Here is a 9,615-nt window from a genome sequence, read left to right on the forward strand (position 1 = left end):
GATTCTACTTGTTATATTAAAGCAGAGAAGGATCTTTCTTGGAAACAGAAGTAAACACTTTCTTATGAGATATGTATAACACTGTAAAGCTCTCGACATGGCTGATTTTGGTGTTACAACATTCTCAAATCACAAGCATTCACGTCCAGTTTATACAACTGCATGGAACATTGAATTTCCCTCCTTTTAATTTGGACAGATGAGACCATTAAAATCTTTAATGCATGATAACGGTATGAAGATACTAACCAAGGCCAAGAAGTGCGGCGAAGTTAGAGAACTGCATATTGTCTTGTAATGTCCTTCTGTGGTTAGTGAAAGGAAAAAACTGATAGCTACCACTTGTTTCGAACTTATATACCCAGCGATCGCGGAAATCGTAGAAAAATTATATCATAATGATATTATTGCATAAACCTGCTTTGTAACGCTTGTGGTGATGTCACAGTGGTTTTAGCTACCCACCAAGCACACCGCAGAGGTCTAAGGAAGCCTATTATTATCCCGCAATCGGTGCATGTGGTGATTTGCTGTCGATTAAATGTTTTCGTTTAAAACAAAGTTCAACCCATTTATCAAATATTTTAGACTGATCTCCACTATACTCTCTTACCTTTGCTGGTACAAGAAGATTTTAATTGTCTCTGTCACACGTATTCCATAAGATTTACTCACCTAATAAGCACAAAATACACCAAGTAACTTCAACTAAGTAGACAACACCTAAAAACTGGAGCATATCTGTAACAGCCCATGCCGAGATCATGGCGGGAGATGAATGCAAAAGTTTAAACGCTTCAGAAAAAAGTAAAATAGCAAAAAGTGCAGTTGATGTGACAATTAATCATCTGCTTAATTATTCTGATTTTAAAGGTGCGCCGCATCCCCATGTATGCACAGAACATGCTGTTACAGCTTTATAAAAGAGAGCGTGCACAGAGTTACTTTACATTTTCTGAGGTTTGCATTCATCAGAAACATCCAATATGCATGTTCTTAAAGTCGCAGTGCTCCTTGTAGCAGGTAAGCAGACCCCCGGTACCCAGGTGTAAATGTAAACTAGTTAGCTTGTCTTATCGCTTGCCTAACAGTCTACATCATATGTGAGAACTGTCTTTTGACAGTCACTTTCAACATTTTATTCAGGTAATACGAACGTGCTGACGTGCTAAAATGTTTGGAACTTTTTGTGAACTGTACATATAATGAGCTTTTCTCTTCCTGGCAGTTCTTGCTGCAGTGTTCGGAACAAGCATGGCCAAGGGTCATGGTGGTGGTCACGGTCATGGAGGTGGAAAGGGTCATGGTGGTGGCCATGGAGGTAAAGGACATGGAGGACATGGTGGCGGACACGGGGGCAAGGGCCACGGAGGCCATGGCGGTGGACATAGGGGCAAAGGGCATGGAGGCGGCCATGGAGGAAAGGGGCACCATGGATAAACCATGTAGATGGTAGGTACACGGTCACTTTGTTTTCCGACGAGCTAATCACGCGTTACGGAATGTACTCTTTCTCCAGAAATAGTCATTTTTATGAACAAAAAGAGGTTCTCCGCCACTGTCAGTAGGAGTACCAATTGCAAGCCTGATAACTTTTGCCATTTCTTCATTTGAGAAAGGCGTGTGACAATGCAGCTTCTACATGTCATTCCACTGCTGCTGGACAACGGGGAAACAACTCAGAGAAAACATGATGATATTGTATTTTGATTGATAAGACCTCCGAATAAAAATACACCCCGAGGTGTTGAATCTAACAAGACTTCATTTCTCTTGTATTTTCACCTGAGGATCACTAGCTTAATCCGATTTTGCATTGACTGCCAATGCCTTTAAGTGAGTGTAATTTGGCGTAAGACATTAATCAGGATTGCAGCTTTATCATCGCTGCTGACACATCTCTCTCACTCCATCTATATCTATCCCTCTGTATCTCTGTGTGCCTTCTCTCTCTCTCTCTCTCTCTCTCTCTCTCTCTCTCTCTCTCTCTCTCTCTCTCTCTCTCAGGAAACGTAACAACAAATCAACTTCAGTCGCATACGTGTCTCAGTTTATTATCCCAGTTTAATAAATGTATATCGACAATGTGGTCAGATGAGATTAAAACAATATCATGACATTTCTTGGCTACGTTTCTGGGCTAGGGTTCAGTGACCTTGTGTTGCATAGGCGATAAATTTCACACATATGACACACCCGACGCATATACGAGTCGACAGTAATTGGGACTTGTCATGAGACACTCCTTTAGCTGATTAAACTGATTACAACTTCTAACCTAGCATGCTCTGTAGCTGCAGTTAAACATGTTAGCCAACTCGAGCCTTGCTTTTTTGGGGGAGTGGTTTTCATACCGTGTATCAAACAAGGATGTATCGTATCGCCAAATCACAGGCTATACGCTCTTGCTGTGACACTTAATATTGATTCTGTAACTTGGGTAGTTCATGTACATTCACTAAGTATTATTGTAGTTTTACCATGCTCTATTGCTGTAATCATTCTAGTATGCAAAGGTCGTGGTATAACTGGAATATGATCAAAGCAGTGTTAAAACCGACTCACTCGCTCAGTCACTCACTCACTCTAACACACAAATAGACGAGAATATACATCACAAAGTCTAGCATAACTGTCAGATGTTTTTATTTATTCTTTGAGGCCATGATGATACACGAATCACAATCAATACAATAGGTTATCGACTACACAGTGGATTCCCAGCATCCAGAATGTCATGTGATCATGTACTTTGGATATCAATCCCCTTACACGTCTCGGCAGCTTCACCCGTGGTGGCCATGGCCTCCGTGACCGTGACCTCCGTGGCCATGACCTCCGTGACCATGTCCTCCATGACCGTGACCACCATGTCCATGACCATGGCCTCCATGTCCGTGACCACCATGTCCATGACCACCGTGTCCGTGACCACCATGACCGTGACCACTAGCCAAACCCAAAACGGCTGCCAGAGCTGGATAAAAGCAAAAACACACACCTATTTACGCACGATTCTACTTGTTATATTAAAGCAGAGAAGGATCTTTCTTGGAAACAGAAGTAAACACTTTCTTATGAGATATGTATAACACTGTAAAGCTCTCGACATGGCTGATTTTGGTGTTACAACATTCTCAAATCACACGCATTCACGTCCAGTTTATACAACTGCATGGAACATTGAATTGCCCTCCTTTAATTTGGACAGATGAGACCATTAAAATCTTTTTAATGCATGATAACGGTATGAAGATACTAACCAAGGCCAAGAAGTGCGGCGAAGTTAGAGAACTGCATATTGTCTTGTAATGTCCTTCTGTGGTTAGTGAAAGAAAAAAACTGATAGCTACCACTTGTTTCGAACTTATATACCCAGCGATCGCGGAAATCGTAGAAAAATTATATCATAATGATATTATTGCATAAACCTGCTTTGTAACGCTTGTGGTGATGTCACAGTGGTTTTAGCTACCCACCAAGCACACCGCAGAGCTCTAAGGAAGCCTATTATTATCCCGCAATCGGTGCATGTGGTGATTTGCTGTCGATTAAATGTTTTCGTTTAAAACAAAGTTCAACCCATTTATCAAATATTTTAAACTGATCTCCACTATACTCTCTTACCTTTGCTGGTACAAGAAGATTTTAATTGTCTCTGTCACACGTATTCCATAAGATTTACTCACCTAATAAGCACAAAATACACAAAGTAATTTCAACTAAGTAGACAACACCTAACAACTGGAGCATATCTGTAACAGCCCATGCCGAGATCATGGCGGGAGATGAATGCAAAAGTTTAAACGCTTCAGAAAAAAGTAAAATAGCAAAAAGTGCAGTTGATGTGACAATTAATCATCTGCTTAATTATTCTGATTTGTAAAGGTGCGCCGCATCCCCATGTATGCACAGAACATGCTGTTACAGCTTTATAAAAGAGAGCGTGCACAGAGTTACTTTACATTTTCTGAGGTTTGCATTCATCAGAAACATCCAATATGCATGTTCTTAAAGTCGCAGTGCTCCTTGTAGCAGGTAAGCAGACCCCCGGGTACCCAGGTGTAAATGTAAACTAGTTAGCTTGTCTTATCGCTTGCCTAACAGTCTACATCATATGTGAGAACTGTCTTTTGACAGTCACTTTCAACATTTTATTCAGGTAATACGAACGTGCTGACGTGCTAAAATGTTTGGAACTTTTGTGAACTGTACATATAATGAGCTTTTTTTCTCTTCCTGGCAGTTCTTGCTGCAGTGTTCGGAACAAGCATGGCCAAGGGTCATGGTGGTGGTCACGGTCATGGAGGTGGAAAGGGTCATGGTGGTGGCCATGGAGGTAAAGGACATGGAGGACATGGTGGCGGACACGGGGGCAAGGGCCACGGAGGCCATGGCGGTGGACATGGGGGCAAAGGGCATGGAGGCGGCCATGGAGGAAAGGGGCACCATGGATAAACCATGTAGATGGTAGGTACACGGTCACTTTGTTTTCCGACGAGCTAATCACGCGTTACGAATGTACTCTTTTTCCACAAAATATCATTTTTATGAACAAAAAGAGGTTCTCCGCCACTGTCAGTAGGAGTACCAAGCCTGATAACTTTTGCCATTTCTTCATTTCAGAAAGGCGTGTGACAATGCAGCTTCTACATGTCATTCCACTGCTGCTGGACAACGGGGAAACAACTCAGAGAAAACATGATGATATTGTATTTTGTTTGATAAGACCTCCGAATAAAAATACACCCCGAGGTGTTGAATCTAACAAGACTTCATTTCTCTTGTATTTTCACCTGAGGATCACTAGCTTAATCCGATTTTGCATTGACCGCCAATGCCTTTAAGTGAGTGCAATTTGGCGTAAGACATTAATCAGGATTGCAGCTTTATCATCGCTGCTGACACATCTCTCTCACTCCATCTATCTATCCCTCTGTATCTATGTGTGTCTTCTCTCTCTCTCTCTCTCTCTCTCTCTCTCTCTCTCTCTCTCTCTCTCTCTCTCTCTCAGGAAACGTAACAACAAAACAACTTCAGTCGCATACGTGTCTCAGTTTATTATCCCAGTTAAATAAATGTATATCGAAAATGTGCTCAGATGAGATTAAAACAATATGATGAAATTTCTTGGCTACGTTTCTGGGCTAGGGTTCAGTGACCTTGTGTTGCATAGGCGATAAATCACACACATATCACACACCCGACGCATATACGAGTAGACAGTAATTGGGACTTTGTCATGAGACACTCCTTTAGCTGATTAAACTGATTACAACTTCTAACCTAGCATGCTCTGTAGCTGCAGTTAAACATGTTAGCCAACTCGAGCCTTGCTTTTTGGGGGGAGTGGTTTTCATACCGTGTATCAAAGAAGGATGTATCGTATCGCCAGATCACAGGCTATACGCTCTTTGCTGTGACACTAAATACTGATTCTGTAACTTGGGTAGTTCATGTACATTCACTAAGTATTATTGTAGTTTTACCATGCTCTATTGCTGTAATCATTCTAGTATGCAAAGGTCGTGGTATAACTGGAATATGATCAAAGCAGTGTTAAAACCGACTCACTCTGCTCAGTCACTCACTCACTCTAACACACAAATAGACGAGAATATACATCACAAAGTCTAGCATAACTGTCAGATGTTTTATTTATTCTTTGAGGCCATGATGATACACGAATCACAATCAATACAATAGGTTATCGACTACACAGTGGATTCCCAGCATCCAGAATGTCATGTGACCATGTACTTTGGATATCAATCCCCTTACACGTCTCGGCAGCTTCACCCGTGGTGGCCATGGCCTCCGTGACCGTGACCTCCGTGGCCATGACCTCCGTGACCATGTCCTCCATGACCGTGACCACCATGTCCATGACCATGGCCTCCATGTCCGTGACCACCATGTCCATGACCACCGTGTCCGTGACCACCATGACCGTGACCACTAGCCAAACCCAAAACGGCTGCCAGAGCTGGATAAAAGCAAAAACACACACCTATTTACGCACGATTCTACTTTATATATTAAAGCAGAGAAGGATCTTTCTTGGAAACAGAAGTAAACACTTTCTTATGAGATATGTATAACACTGTAAAGCTCTCGACATGGCTGATTTTGGTGTTACAACATTCTCAAATCACACGCATTCACGTCCAGTTTATACAACTGCATGGAACATTGAATTGCCCTCCTTTAATTCGACAGATGAGACCATTAAAATCTTTAATGCATGATAACGGTATGAAGATACTAACCAAGGCCAAGAAGTGCGGCGAAGTTAGAGAACTGCATATTGTCTTGTAATGTCCTTCTGTGGTTAGTGAAAGGAAAAAACTGATAGCTACCACTTGTTTCGAACTTATATACCCAGCGATCGCGGAAATCGTAGAAAAATTATATCATAATGATATTATTGCATAAACCTGCTTTGTAACGCTTGTGGTGATGTCACAGTGGTTTTAGCTACCCACCAAGCACACCGCAGAGCTCTAAGGAAGCCTATTATTATCCCGCAATCGGTGCATGTGGTGATTTGCTGTCGATTAAATGTTTTCGTTTAAAACAAAGTTCAACCCATTTATCAAATATTTTAGACTGATCTCCACTATACTCTCTTACCTTTGCTGGTACAAGAAGATTTTAATTGTCTCTGTCACACGTATTCCATAAGATTTACTCACCTAATAAGCACAAAATACACAAAGTAACTTCAACTAAGTAGACAACACCTAAAAACTGGAGCATATCTGTAACAGCCCATGCCGAGATCATGGCGGGAGATGAATGCAAAAGTTTAAACGCTTCAGAAAAAGTAAAATAGCAAAAGTGCAGTTGATGTGACAATTAATCATCTGCTTAATTATTCTGATTTTAAAGGTGCGCCGCATCCCCATGTATGCACAGAACATGCTGTTACAGCTTTATAAAAGAGAGCGTGCACAGAGTTACTTTACATTTTCTGAGGTTTGCATTCATCAGAAACATCCAATATGCATGTTCTTAAAGTCGCAGTGCTCCTTGTAGCAGGTAAGCAGACCCCCGGGTACCCAGGTGTAAATGTAAACTAGTTAGCTTGTCTTATCGCTTGCCTAACAGTCTACATCATATGTGAGAACTGTCTTTTGACAGTCACTTTCAACATTTTATTCAGGTAATACGAACGTGCTGACGTGCTAAAATGTTTGGAACTTTTGTGAACTGTACATATAATGAGCTTTTTTCTCTTCCTGGCAGTTCTTGCTGCAGTGTTCGGAACAAGCATGGCCAAGGGTCATGGTGGTGGTCACGGTCATGGAGGTGGAAAGGGTCATGGTGGTGGCCATGGGGGTAAAGGACATGGAGGACATGGTGGCGGACACGGGGGCAAGGGCCACGGAGGCCATGGCGGTGGACATGGGGGCAAAGGGCATGGAGGCGGCCATGGAGGAAAGGGGCACCATGGATAAACCATGTAGATGGTAGGTACACGGTCACTTTGTTTTCCGACGAGCTAATCACGCGTTACGGAATGTACTCTTTCTCCACAAATAGTCATTTTTATGAATAAAAAGAGGTTCTCCGCCACTGTCAGTAGGAGTACCAAGCCTGCTAACTTTTGCCATTTCTTCATTTCAGAAAGGCGTGTGACAATGCAGCTTCTACATGTCATTCCACTGCTGCTGGACAACGGGGAAACAACTCAGAGAAAACATGATGATATTGTATTTTGTTTGATAAGACCTCCGAATAAAAATACACCCCGAGGTGTTGAATCTAACAAGACTTCATTTCTCTTGTATTTTCACCTGAGGATCACTAGCTTAATCCGATTTTGCATTGACCGCCAATGCCTTTAAGTGAGTGCAATTTGGCGTAAGACATTAATCAGGATTGCAGCTTTATCATCGCTGCTGACACATCTCTCTCACTCCATCTATCTATCCCTCTCTATGTGTGTGTCTCTCTCTCTCTCTCTCTCTCTCTCTCTCTCTCTCTCTCTCAGGAAACGTAACAACAAAACAACTTCAGTCGCATACGTGTCTCAGTTTATTATCCCAGTTAAATAAATGTATATCGACAATGTGCTCAGATGAGATTAAAACAATATGATGAAATTTCTTGGCTACGTTTCTGGGCTAGGGTTCAGTGACCTTGTGTTGCATAGGCGATAAATCACACACATATGACACACCCGACGCATATACGAGTAGACAGTAATTGGGACTTGTCATGAGACACTCCTTTAGCTGATTAAACTGATTACAACTTCTAACCTAGCATGCTCTGTAGCTGCAGTTAAACATGTTAGCCAACTCGAGCCTTGCTTTTTGGGGGGAGTGGTTTTCATACCGTGTATCAAAGAAGGATGTATCGTATCGCCAGATCACAGGCTATACGCCTTGCTGTGACACTAAATACTGATTCTGTAATCCTGGGTAGTTCATGTACATTCACTAAGTATTATTGTAGTTTTACCATGCTCTATTGCTGTAATCATTCTAGTATGCAAAGGTCGTGGTATAACTGGAATATGATCAAAGCAGTGTTAAAACCGACTCACTCGCTCAGTCACTCACTCACTCTAACACACAAATAGACGAGAATATACATCACAAAGTCTAGCATAACTGTCAGATGTTTTTATTTATTCTTTGAGGCCATGATGATACACGAATCACAATCAATACAATAGGTTATCGACTACACAGTGGATTCCCAGCATCCAGAATGTCATGTGACCATGTACTTTGGATATCAATCCCCTTACACGTCTCGGCAGCTTCACTCCGTGGTGGCCATGGCCTCCGTGACCGTGACCTCCGTGGCCATGACCTCCGTGACCATGTCCTCCATGACCGTGACCACCATGTCCATGACCATGGCCTCCATGTCCGTGACCACCATGTCCATGACCACCGTGTCCGTGACCACCATGACCGTGACCACTAGCCAAACCCAAAACGGCTGCCAGAGCTGGATAAAAGCAAAAACACACACCTATTTACGCACGATTCTACTTGTTATATTAAAGCAGAGAAGGATCTTTTCTTGGAAACAGAAGTAAACACTTTCTTATGAGATATGTATAACACTGTAAAGCTCTCGACATGGCTGATTTTGGTGTTACAACATTCTCAAATCACACGCATTCACGTCCAGTTTATACAACTGCATGGAACATTGAATTGCCCTCCTTTTTAATTCGGACAGATGAGACCATTAAAATCTTTAATGCATGATAACGGTATGAAGATACTAACCAAGGCCAAGAAGTGCGGCGAAGTTAGAGAACTGCATATTGTCTTGTAATGTCCTTCTGTGGTTAGTGAAAGGAAAAACTGATAGCTACCACTTGTTTCGAACTTATATACCCAGCGATCGCGGAAATCGTAGAAAAATTATATCATAATGATATTATTGCATAAACCTGCTTTGTAACGCTTGTGGTGATGTCACAGTGGTTTTAGCTACCCACCAAGCACACCGCAGAGCTCTAAAGGAAGCCTATTATTATCCCGCAATCGGTGCATGTGATTTGATTTGCTGTCGATTAAATGTTTTTCGTTTAAACAAAGTTCAACCCATTTATCAAATATTTTAAACTGATCTCCACTATACTCT

At 41.9% G+C, this 9,615-nt stretch overlaps 3 long non-coding RNA genes across 3 annotated transcripts; all 3 read left to right on the forward strand.

Annotated features, from left to right (window-relative positions):
* The first annotated feature begins 856 nt into the window (after positions 1 to 856).
* On the forward strand, positions 857 to 1,715 carry LOC124278431. Its single transcript, XR_006899090.1, has 3 exons — positions 857 to 1,023; positions 1,229 to 1,452; positions 1,616 to 1,715. It is a non-coding gene; the product is annotated as an uncharacterized LOC124278431 (long non-coding RNA).
* Positions 1,716 to 3,894: 2,179 nt separating this feature from the next.
* On the forward strand, positions 3,895 to 4,773 carry LOC124278438. The gene is made up of 3 exons (XR_006899092.1): positions 3,895 to 4,038; positions 4,247 to 4,470; positions 4,627 to 4,773. It is a non-coding gene; the product is annotated as an uncharacterized LOC124278438 (long non-coding RNA).
* Positions 4,774 to 6,897: 2,124 nt separating this feature from the next.
* LOC124278446 lies at positions 6,898 to 7,776 on the forward strand. The gene is made up of 3 exons (XR_006899094.1): positions 6,898 to 7,041; positions 7,249 to 7,472; positions 7,630 to 7,776. It is a non-coding gene; the product is annotated as an uncharacterized LOC124278446 (long non-coding RNA).
* Positions 7,777 to 9,615: the final 1,839 nt, after the last annotated feature.

Source organism: Haliotis rubra, unplaced genomic scaffold (genome assembly GCF_003918875.1).
Source record: "Haliotis rubra isolate DU_JTF1 unplaced genomic scaffold, ASM391887v1 Scf1061, whole genome shotgun sequence".
Lineage (NCBI taxonomy): Eukaryota > Metazoa > Mollusca > Gastropoda > Lepetellida > Haliotidae > Haliotis > Haliotis rubra.